The sequence below is a fragment of the Cibotium barometz genome, chromosome 21 (assembly GCF_041138505.1).
Source record: "Cibotium barometz isolate CiBa-2024 chromosome 21, ASM4113850v1, whole genome shotgun sequence".
NCBI lineage: Eukaryota > Viridiplantae > Streptophyta > Polypodiopsida > Cyatheales > Cibotiaceae > Cibotium > Cibotium barometz.
The window spans coordinates 24612507-24625954 of record NC_141066.1 but is presented as its reverse complement, the minus strand read 5'-3'; positions in this window follow the sequence as shown (position 1 = coordinate 24625954).

Genomic DNA, 13448 nt, shown 5'->3' with positions numbered 1-13448 from the left:
TGGTATGTCTAAGGGTAGTGTAGAATGAACTCCGGCTATAATTATTTGGAGGACATGCAAAGGATGCTGAGAGATGTAATCTTCACTCGCGCGACATTTTCTTTGCGTACAAAGAGAAAAGAGAGGAGCTTAGGGCTTCTGAAATGGTGGTAGAGAAGAGCTTGGAGCTTTCATGATGATGGGAGATTCAAGGTCCCCTATGCTGGAGAGTATACCACTGCACATAAGCATGGCAGGCTCACATGCACCCCCCTCCTCGACATAGATGGTCGCACCACGTGTATTTGCTTATAGTTCTTCCGCTCTAAAATTGAAATATAGAACAAAAATCAAGATTGGAAAATCAATCGACTTGTGGTATTCCAAGTCAATGGAGCCTTGCACATTTAGATTAAAACCATTGGATTATAGCCATCATGGATTATCTCATCTAGCTATTCTATTATCATGATTTTTTGGCATCTACTATGTAGCGATATTATTTATGATACAGAGATTACATGGTTACATAGACAAGCATTTTTTTTAAGACCTCCTCTCAAAGTTTTTTTAATGACCTCCTCTCAAAAAAAATTTTAATGACCTCCTCTCAAATTTGTAGTCAAAAGTTGCGACCATATGTGTTTTTTAGGTCCTTAGCTATAAACCTATATTCTACATATATCACCTTATCCTAGGTATATTTATTCTTTAATTCTATGATATAAAAGTGTTATTCCCATTGACGTTAATTTTTATGCATAAATAGATGCCTAAAGAATTTTTATATCAAAATTAGAATTCTCTTTAATTCTATGTCTAATTTCTATGAGTATTTGATCAATGAATAAGTAAATACTCTAAGAGAGAAATTTCTATCATTTTATATTCACTTAGATTGTAAAGAGAAAATTCAAGAAATCTATCGAAGTCAAAATATTCAGATAAATGATTAATTTATTCCTCATCAGAATTTGTGATTAATTTATAAATCAGTTAAGTGAATATTCAATGAATGAAATTCAGTAAAATAGTAACTGAAATATCACCCCTTTTTATAGTTCAGGAAAAATCTTATCAGACTCGAACCTTGAATCAGACTATGACCAAGACCAAACTCTTCGTCAGTTTCGGAGGAAAGAAGATGTGACCATTTCAGGAAAATACATGCAAAACTCCCGCCAAACCTAAAATTAAGTTTGAGACCAATCAAATTGATATGTGGATCAAGGTTACAGAATTCGAGAAATTTTGTTATGGAATTCAGAATTACTATCATGAAGTTTTAGGGATACTTATTTAAGATATACTCATTGTATTCAAAAGAAAATCAAATTGAAAACTTGCATAGAAACCTTGTTTTCTTAAAGGAATCTCTTACGCCAGAATGCTCGAGGGAGCATTTGGTATGTGTTTTTATAAGGGAAGTTTGGTTGCAAACAGCTGGCCCGAGGAGTTAAGTGTTCAAAGGACAGCTCACGTAGCAAAGCGATTAGCCTCGGTACGGTTAAAATGGTGCGCTTCCCATACGATGGACGAGGGCCGACGAGGCAGTTCCTGAGTGAAGTGCTACGACACCTAAGGAGGATCCTGTGGAGGGTTCGGACTAGGCGATGCACGGGCTCGCGGTGCCTAGGACACCCATGCATATGTTGTGGAAGAATGTATGATGGACAAATGATTATTGTAATCTGTTTTTACTGGATCTGGTTTGCTGACGAGCTAGTCTACGGAGAGTCTAGAGTGATACTGTTTTTTTTTAGAAACAAGGGACTGGATGGAATTTTTGAGTTATGACATCTGTAACCAATAACTGTTTGTCAATGGATTGTTTTATAAGTTAAAGTTTTAAAGAGGAGTGTGTGCGTATCTGTATTCAAAAGCAAAAGTTAAGAAAGGCATTCAATTATGGGTGGGTGAGTAATTGTTTGGTTCTAATGATTCTAGTGGTTGGCTAACCCATGGGCCGGATGGGGTTAGGCTGGAATCAGTAGAGTTTTAATAATGAAATTGAATAATAGGAATACGCTTAGAACTCGAATAGTTAAATAATAACCTGAAGACTTTCTCAAATGAATAGATCAACGGATGTGCCTGATTTCAGTTAGGAAAAAAGCGTTGATTTCTTCAAGTTAATTCTGTAATAGTTTTCCTTCTATCTAGTTTAGTTAGGTGAAGGATAGTTTAGTCTCTTGACCCCGTTAGAAAATTCGTTAAGAAAACCAAAAAGGTGGAATCGTCCTCGTTTTTCGGGAAAGGAAAATTTTCCCAGTTTTGGTTTCGGAATGACCACCAGATTAGTCTCGTGCCCGAACATTTGAGGGCAAGGCCCCTAGTGGGAAACCCTGCCCCGCGCAAGAAGAAGCTACTTTTGCTGCTAGCAACCGGGAATCCGGTGCGCGGGGCAGAGGGGTCTCATAGTTGCAGATTGCAGCCCCCCTTGACAGCAGATCCGAGAGGCTTGCCAAATCTATAAGCAACTCTTCCACAACTTTTGGAGAGTAGACATGGATCCTCAATCAATCAAGACACGAGCAAATATATCGAGGAAGTACACACACTCTTTCTGTTATTTTTCTTTAAATTCTTTTGAGATTAAATAAATATATCGATAACATGGGAGAATCTGAGTCGATGTATGGCATGCTTAACCATGGCAATGATGGAGAAACACCGCAAGAAGAGGAGAGGGGGGGGTTCCTGCAAAGCACTATTGTTGATTGCCTTAGTCTAACCCATAGAATAAACACTTTTGGAGTTAAAGAATTAGAAGATAGAATATTTGCCTAGTTTGTGACTAGATTTTAGGTATGACCTTTATTAGGGGCTGTTTTACGAAGCATTTATCTTTTTGTGTGTTTAAAATCAGATTTTGACAGTTTCGAATGCTCTCAAAGAGACCTTAGAACTCATTTTTAGAGAACTATCACATTGAGACGTGCTTTATAGAGCATTAAAAGTCCTAAAACTATGTAGTTTTGACTTTTCTCTAATTCCAAATAGATTGGAAGATATTACTCTCCCAAAGAGACCAATTATATTAGGCTTTGGCTTAGAAATTATTATCAAGAGTGACAATCTTATCTATATAGACCGGATGGACTAATGCATAAGCATAGTTAAGACTTAGCTATAGTGACTAGAGATGACCTTTCTCGTTAGAACATGATAATTAATTATGTTAAAAACAAGAACTCCCATGTGACTTAAAAGATAAAGATAAGTTAAAGACTGTTTAAATTAAAAGCTTGTTTTCTACTTGAAATTGATTGTGATTGATTTGAATATGCGTGCCTTGAAAGATTATGGAGTAGAGATGATATGCATGAGTTATGATTGCTTTGTTTTGAGATGAATGATTGATATACATGCGTATGACTGATTAATATGCATGTGTATGATGAGAGTGGACATGAGATTTTGAGATTCAAGCCGACCGCCTAGACAGGGAACGCCGGACAGAGAATGTGATTTATGCCCTCTAAGAGCCATTTGGTAGAGCCGAGAGTGGTCCAGTTTATCCTCAACTTGTGGAACCCTAGGTGGCCTTGCGTTGACTAAATGTAACTTCAAATCAGCAAACTTGTGCAATGTTATGATCCAAGGATGGAGCTTATACCTAAGATGTTGAGGCTATCTCTACTCATGGTGGGGTGGGCACACTCGGAGAAGATTGGAATGTGGACTCAATATGAAGTGGCCTCCTTCTTCAAAGCAATACGATGAGCCTCTTTAAAATTAGTGGGATCTTTGCTAAGAACTTTTCTATGCAAGCAGGGATCCAAAACCATGATAAACTTGCTAATCTCTTAAGGTGCTGCATTGCTAATCTCTTAAGGTGCTCCATTACTAAAGAACTCATTGAACCTCCCATAGAAGGTGAAAAAGAAGAAGCAACAACATGTAAAGCCGCTTGTTGATATTTGATGAACAAGGCTTCATACCTCACTAAAAAGGCAGAAACTGACTCTCCTTCCTTTTGGAAAATCTGATCCAATTGCTCCCAAATCTCTCCTTCATTGCTTTGGTCAACCTTTCCCAATAATTCTTGGACTCCTCTGTCAAAGCCTCATGCCAAGTTAAGGCCACACTCTCCAAGAAATCTGGAAGTATTTCTACCCTCTGCTTCATAGAGACCAACCCGTCAAGCGGCATGCTCGGTTAAACTCTCGGAGATAACCCCCCGGGTCTTCTCTTTCCGATCCTTAGAACACCGGAATGTTGAACATCTTGCACCAAAAGATGAGTAGCAACAAAGGAAATTTACTTATTTCAAAATAACTTTTCTTTAATCATGTCGGACCTTGACATTAAAAAAGAATAATTCTAAGTAAAACCTGCCCGCCATCTCCACTAAAAGATGTGACACAAAGTTGGGGTTTTGACTTCGGTCACTTCTTAGAATCAAAACACACTTGTATGAAATCTCACAGCCTCCTCACCTCCCTTTCTCTCCCTAGGTTAAGAGATAAAGATAAACATATCAAAGGTGAGATCATAATTCATGGAAGGAAAGATGAAAGGCTCAGGAGAAGCAAGAATTTCTTCCAGTCTTGCAGCTCCAAACAAGAGGGCAATTCTTTGTTGGAAGAAAATCTTCCGACTCAGGATTATGTGAACGGAAACATACGGGGAATGTTGGTAAGGTTCATCCGTTCGAATTGGGCGATTTGGACAGAACATCTTAAAGTAAAAGAATATAGCAATCACTTACAAGAGGATAAGATACATGGGATTTGCTTTTTGATAAGAGATTAAGAGAAATTAATCATTATTAAGAAGAAATAATGGCCAAAAGTCTATAAAAATAGAGATACATAGAGAATTGTAGTTTTAAATCCATATAGATTGTACAAAAGAGGATAACATAGGTACATAGAGCTTGAAGAGAGCTTCACGCCTATATAAAAACTTTTGAAAACGGGCAACCGAGCAAAAAGTTAAGAGCATTTTACTACAAGATTATAAAACTGTCAAAATTTGCCTAAAAGTTAGCAACGTTGGGGGAAATTCTGATCATCAATGAAGTAAAGGATTAAGAAATTAGTTACATGAGTGGAAAGATCATATAAAGATCTTCCTAGCCATATGATCAATTTTAGAAACCAATACCCGAGTGATGAGTAATTATCGGTTGAAATCTGGGTATTAGACCACAAAAACTACACTTCCCTCTCTTTGCATGAAACCTCAATTTTCACATAGCCTCTTGTCTTTCATCTCCTTCATGATTCAAGCTAGAGGGTAAGGGTTAACATTGCTCAGCGGACAATCATAAAGATTTACCTATGGTCCCCAAAGTCTTTTCACATGCTCATTACCGCTAAAACCATTGGTACCTCCAAAGGAGGGCGGCAATAAGGCAAGGGCTACCTTGAGAAGTCACAGGCCCGCCAAGATAATAACTCCTTATCCCACTTATCATGAATCATCAACAAAGAGGTCCAAAATTGGGTTAAGCATGAGGAGCTAATGCTAAATGAGACATTCACATGTAAAGAGAGTGTTTGAATAAGGGTTTGAAGATAAGAGAATGGCGATGACACAAAATGCTCAATTGAGGAGGCTTCATTCATTCATTTGAAAGGGAGAGGAGGGCTCCTTTTATAGGTGGAGAATCACCCTCTCTTCTATTGTTACAAATTACAACATAGAAATCTTCAACCCTTCAGTGACATAAGGGTAGATGTCACCATCAATTGTCCTCTTAGGCTAAGTCTTCTATTGATTATTAAATTGAAGACTTTTTGACTTTGAAAGTATGATGAGATAATAGCCAAGTCTAAATGGCATGTAGGTGGAGATCCCACTTACATACAGCGGAATTCTCCTTCCATGTAGGCATTCTAGAAGAATCTTTTCCAATTATGCACCTACACACACTCCTCCACATGCCTTCCACACTCCCCAACTTGTGGCCTTATGGTGGTGAATACTATATTAATAATAATCATTAAAATCCATGTGAGGATGAAGGCCCACTTTTATTTTCCACATCACCGTACTTGTGGCATTTACAATGTGTGCACCCTAAATCAAGTAAAACCATTATATTTGAAGATAGAATGCTGTTATCAGGGTGGCCGCCAAGCCGCCGCATCACCACGCCGTTATTCCATTGTGGGCACCACAATCTTCTTAGACAAACTTCCACCTTATTACCATTGAGAAACCATCAAAATATGTGCAAAATTGAAAATGAAAGATATCAATTTTTCATGTCACAATAGCACAAAGAATAAAGAATAGCATGACATGACAGTAATGATAGAGAATAGGCTGATAATATCCATTGATTTCTCTTTCTTCACCACATCAGCTTTTGGCTAAGCACATTCTTGGACTGAAAAGGCTACATTCAAGGCCATTGTTGTATCTCTATAATGTGCATAGGGTTCTCATGATTTCAGATACTAGAGTAGAGACTCCAAAATCAAAGATCAAAGATTCAAGTAATATATAGCCTACAAATGTAACTCAAAGATCTTAGATTCAAGTAGAGTAGAGATTCCAAATGTAACTTAAAGATTAAAGATTCAAGTAGTCTATAGCCTGCAACTATTTAAAGGAGTTAAAGACCTAAGCTAGACTTGTAAACAAATCACAACATAGGGGCACTTGCATGGTGTTTTAAGGCAAAATGATAGGCATCAACATTTCCATTAAGATATATTCCCTGCATACAAAGGAAGCAACTTAATAGTTTTGGGAAGCAACTCGATAGTTTTGGCTGAGTGGTCTAAGGCATTTAGGCTCCATTGACAATAGTCAAGCAAGGTCAAATACTTAAGTATAGACACAAAATAGAATTTACCACTTCGTATAAATAACTTACAAGGTTCCTAAAAATAAAACTGTGGTTGATGCACACCTCCACAAGTTGGGCTTCACTAACACTATCCATTGCAGCCCTAATTGCTATAGGTAGGATGGATTTCTCTTTACCTATGTCAATGCCATACAGCTTGGCTCTCGACACCTCATCTTGAGTGGAATTAGCCTATCCACCATGACATCAAGTTTGGCATTATTGTAGATATCTCATAGAAGTTCATAATCATACAAAGCTAACTCAAGCAACAAGCAACCACAATGTCAATAGTTTTACTTCTAAACAAGCATTTAACAAAGCAAAAATAGCCCTTTCTTTTAGCCATCTTCATCGCTACTCAAGTAGCTCAGAGGACAATTATTATGAGGATGAATTTATGGAATATTTTATATATTTCCATGTATTATTTACGGATTCTTAAAAGAATTCATGGGTGTTTATGTTTTGAATTCTCCTAGATGGGTTTAGATTGGGACACCTTTCTAGATCCGGGTGATCGTAGCTTACTTTATGCTTACGTTGGTGAATCCGTACATGCGTGGGAGCATTGGTTACATTGTCTTGATGATATGAAGTTTCGTATGGTTACTTATATTTTTAGTCGATTAATTTATTAATTGACTAGTGTAGTTGATGTAAGTGTAGATCATTGGGGATGTGATAATGGAAGCGAGCTGGTGGTGGTCAAGAATATATTTTGTGAGACTCAATTGTGGGTGTTGACCGTCATGCATGTTCGAAATGATTATTTTTATGAATAATTTAAGGTTGATTATTGTTATTATTATTATCTTTATTCCAATTTAAATAATATAAATATTAAAAGTAAAAAAATACTTTTACATCATATAATAATAATATATGTATACTAAAAAGCTAATTGATTGAAAAATTAAACTTTTCTTTAGACCTCTACAAAGTAATCTATTTTTACATACAATTGAATTTAGCAAAATGGCCCACCTTGGGTTGTAGATCAACACTATTCCCATAATTTTAAGCATGAAATTGACTATATTATGGTGAAAGACTAGAAGCCCCTTACACTTACATACTTTTGTGAATAAAATGACCCTTTTTTCTTCACAAACTTACGGTTTTTTTCAAAATTGGTTAAAAACTCCGTCTTGTAAATGTAGTTTTGTATTTTTTTTAAATTCTACTTAAACATGGAGCATGGTTTTGACCTAGTAAATAACAGAATCAAATTTTGACTTCTTCTACAAAGTTGTAGAGGTGCTATTCAACCATCTTTTAAGCAAAACTGCCAAAAGTAAGTAAATTTATAGTTATTTGCTATTCTCAATTACTTTTTTATTGATTATACAATTAAACAGAGGTACATTTATCACAAATTTTTGGAGAAGTGTAAAGGCCACCCCATCGAAGAGGCTCAATGGCTTCCTAATCATGCCCTCTCACTACCTATCTATCCTTGGTTACATCTTATAGGGATACTAGACCATCATTATTATTGATGATTTTGTGGACAACTGAGGCAATTGCTTGTCACCCCTGGGGCATGTTATGAGGATGAATTCATGAAATATTTTATATATTCCCATGTTGTGTTATTTATGCATTCTTAAAAGAATTCATGGAATATTTTATTCCGAGGTGTTTATGTTATGAATTCCCCTAGATGATTTTAGATTGGGACACCTTTCTAAATCCAAGTGATTGTTGCTGACTTCATGCGTACATGGGTGAATCCGTACATGCATGAGAGTATTGGTTGCATTGTCTTAATGATATGAAATTTCATATGGTTACTTGTATTTTTAGTCAATTAATTTATTAATTGACTGACATAGTTGATGTAGGTGCAGATCATTGTTTGTGATAATAGAAGCAAGTTGGTGGTGGTGAGGAATATATTTTGTGAGACTCAACTGTTGGGTGTCGACCAACATGCGTGCCCGAAATGACTGTTATGAATAATTTAAGGTTGATTATTATTATTATTGTATTTATTCAAATTAAAATAATAAAAATATCAAAAGTAAAAATAAATATACTTTTATATCATATTATTATATTTATTCAAATTAAAATAATATAAATATCAAAAGTAAAAATAAATATACTTTTATATCATATTTAAATAATATATGTATACTAAAAAGCTAATTGATAGAAAAAGTAAACTTTTCTTAAAATAGACCTCTCCAAAGTAGTTTATTTTTACATACAACAATTGAATTCAGCAAACGACCCATGATGGGTTGTAGACCGACACTATTCCATAATTTTAAGTATGAACTTGAATATATTATGGCAAAAGACTAGAGAGTTATATAGTCATTGTTGCAGGCCTGTACCTGTATACATGGGATAATAATTTTTGGCGAGCTTAATGAGGTGAGCTTGAATGAATTTGGTGAGCTTCATGATTATGCCACTTATATTCTAGCAAGCTTATGTTGGAGAAAAGGATCACCAAGATAGCTTCACACACAGATGGTGGCGAGCTTAATGAGGTGAGCTTGAATGAATTTGGTGAGCTTCATGGTTATGCCACTTATATTCTAGCAAGCTTATGTTGGAGAAAAGGATCACCAAGATAGCTTCACACACACACACACACACGCACACACACAGAGCTAGCTCAGAGAGGCTTTCAATAGTCGTGGCTTTTTGGACAATAAATTTGTACTTTTTGAGGGAAATATAATAGACTTAAAAGATTGGGCCCACTTATGCACAAGAATTGCAAGTGGGTCTAAGGAGGAGAGGGAAAAAGAATTTATGTTAAATAAGGGGATATTCTTAAGGTAGTTACATGAAAGAAGTGATGCTAGCTCATAGAACGTAGGTGGTGGGATCCATCTTTGTTGTATTTGGAGCATGTTCTAGAGAAAAAACTTCCAAATTTGGCCCATAATTTTAAATACTAACCCTTTCTCTAATCAATGCTTACAAGGCCCCCTTTTTCCCAACATGGCCCTAATGGGGGGTAAGAAAAGATAACATAGGTCAACTATATCGGTACCCTAGTGGTTGTTCAATATGCCATGTGCTAAACCACACAAGGATGAAATTCCCCCACATAAGACCAAGACAAGGTGGAATCTGGTGTGCATATTTCATGAGGATAAAAAACCATGATACTACCTCTTCCTCTACTACAAGAGCCAACCTTAGAGGAAAATAGCCACTAATCGCACACCAGCTCCACCCATGTAACATCTTGGTTTGCCTACTCCACCAAAAATACCCATGCTTACCAACGTACCTCACCTAGGGTAGTATATGCTTCAAAGAGAAGTTTTAAGAGTTCTAGAGTTGCCTCTTCCACCTCCACTATTGTCACAACAACCACAAATTCCCAGGGTGACCCTCATGAAATAATTAACCCTAACGGAAATACCTGAGTGGTGGGAGAAATAGGGAATAGGTGTGCTGCTAACTACCTACAACCCCTAGAATCTCAGAGTCTCCTAAGTCACTACGTTCAAGATGGTAATAGTGTTTACCCTGTAGAACCTTGAGAATCTATTTGGCCCCGCAGACCACGAAAACAAGATTAAAAGCTCAAATGGCAGCCTTGGAAGGCCAAGTAGCTCAGGACAATGAAATTTGAGAGTTCAACTGCACTAATTACAACATCTAGGTGAACAATCTCAAAGGATCCCTACAAGATTTGCAAACCGAGAAAGTCAGTAGGCTTCAAAGCCACCAGTAGGTGATTTCCCATTTTAATGAACAGATTTTGGATTCTCACACAGTCACCGTAGGACTTTAAGTAGAGGTCGATATCCTCACAAAAGAAAGTGTCAAGCTAGTTGCTCAACACATGCAGCTCATTGAAGCCTGACAACAATGAGAGGAGGATGTGTCCAAGGCACTACAGGCACACAAGAGGAAGGGGTGACATCCCTCTAACAACATCTCAACTATTAAAGTGAGCCTGTTGAGGCTGAAGACGATACCTATGGTAAGTAAGTGGAAAGGGTATCCCCTTATGTTGACCTTCCAGTGGTTCCTCCGGTCCCTTCTCAAAATTTCACTTTGTTTTTTGCTTCACTAACCCTCTCCCTCTGTCAATATAATATAAATCTAAGTGAGGAACTAACACAAGAAGATTTAGCATTAATAAAACAAAATGCTACTAGATATATATGTAGACCCCACAATCATTATATGTAGACCCCACAATCATTATATATGTAGACCCCACAATCATTATATGGTTGTGGGGTGGTCTATAACGGGATTCTATGGAAGGGAAATCAATACATATATATCCCCTACATCCCATTATCCTTAATTTCTGATCCTGGTGTAGAATACTAATAAATTCCACTAACTTTACTAAATGTGAGGAGCTAGATCTCATAAAACCTATTAACTTTGATTCTTTTATTGCCTTTAATGGGAATCTATGGAAGGGAAATCAATACATATATATCCCCTACATCCCATTATCCTTAATTTCAGATCCTGGTGTAGAATACTAATAAATTCCACTAACTTTACTAAATGTGAGGAGCTAGATCTCATAAAACCTATTAACTTTGATTCTTTTATTGCCTCCCTCCCCAAAATACAGAAAAAGCCTAGAGTGGATGCTTACACGGGTGAGTGGAGGCATGGAACACTTATCAAAATCTTCTTCTACATAATAGAAGAACTAAGCATCCTTTCGATATTCTAAAACTTTTTGACATCATATGTGCATATCTATAAAATCTCCTAAACACACTTCTTTATGATTTTGAGCAAATGCACATAGGATACCCTACATTCCCTAAGGAAGAGGATCTATACACCCTTCATGATTTCTTCATCTCTAAGAAGACTACACCACCTTTTGATGATCAGGATAAGGATAAGCACGGAGAAGATGAGGACCACACCTACTCTGTGCTTAGCCCCGTAACATCTTACTTATTTACTATTTATGATAATAAAGATAAAAGGGGACACCAACCCCTCGCTAACTGAGAGTGATTTTCCTTCCTCTTCTTTTGATTTTAATACTAACCCTCTAGAGCCCGAGGAAACACTGGACAACCAGCTAGAGGCTAAACCTACTACTCAGCAACCACCTTGAAGAGCTAATAGATTACCATACAAATCCAATCTTGGGTCTCCCAGGAAAGGATTATGAGAAAGTAATTATCACAGGTAATCCATTGCTTAGACCCCATCTCATATGATAGGCCCTCTTACAAATAATGTCTTTTGATCATAAACTGCCAATTCAAGCTATGAGGCCTATGCAACTACCCCCCACCATATCCCTTGGTAGGGGATAGGCCAGAAGGAGTGTAGCTTGGTCTGCTACTTCTAGAGCAAAAAGATTCATTTTGGGACAATATACCAAGAAGCTCAAGGCACGCAAACCCATGGATTGTTGATGTGCACAAAAAATGCATTATCACATTCATGATTGCACATGCCTACAAAAGATGTAAGCAGGAGCATTTAGCAAAGTCACATGAAGGCTATGAAGAAATCTAGGCTAATGCTAATTGGCCAAGTTCCAGCTGACTACTTTGGTATCCAGTCAACCTAGGAGGGTGCCATTCCTTGTAATAAAGTAATGTGCTAACATCTATAGGGCATTCCCATGTGGCACCTTTGAATTGGTCCATTGTACATGCTAATTAAAAGAAGATTTACTGAACAAAGAGTTTAAGGAAAGGCGGGCCTAGGATTCACATTTCATTAACAACTTTCCTTACTTTGAGCATAGTTTGTTTGAGACTCTCAAGAAGTAACAAAAATTTATACTCACAGTGCATGCATGGAGAGCCATTCCAGATCCAACCATAGTTGCCATTGTGAGCTTTTTCAAGATCATTAGTCTTCTAATTAATATCCAAGATGACTATTGCACAACTAAAATTGTGAGGGTAGGAAATTTGATCTCAACAAAGGGCCTTCAGACAATGGTATCATGTACTATTACCATGTCAAGGCTATGTTGTCTTCCATTGTACATGTATACTACCTTTGATAAAATGATCAACACTAGCTTCTGGAAGACAATATACTTTCTTTGAAGAACCATTTGCATGCTCTAGACAAGAAAGAGCCACTACAAAGAATACCTAGGGTAGCACACCCTATGATAATAGATTATGAGGATGGAATCTACATACTATGGGGGGGGATCTTAACCCCATTTTGAGGTTAACTTAGCATCTCTCCATTACATATAAGAGAGCATAATAAGTGTCATGTAGTGGCACTATAAATGTTGTAATTATGAGAATGGATGGCCATTCCCAAGCCTATGTAACTCTTGTAATCATTTGGTTCTTCTCTTTTTATGAGAATGGATGGTCATGCCCAAGCCTATATAACGCTTGTCATCATTTAGTTCATTCATGGGGAAGGAGGAAAACGAGTGGAGCTAGCAATACCACTAGTGTAGCTTGGAGTCTTCAAGAGATACAATCTTAGATCTAGCAAGTCCCCCACAACATGTTAAGGTAAAGTCTTCAATAGATGATACAAGCTTAGAGCTTACAAGTTCCCCCCATGACATGTTAAGGTAAGCATTATCCATTGCTTTGGAGGAGGGGTAGCATGCTGACCTCTGTAGAAAGATGAGTACAATTAAACTTGGATATTATTTCTGCTTTTACAATAGGAAGATTTGGATATATTTTCTTAAGGAAAAGTA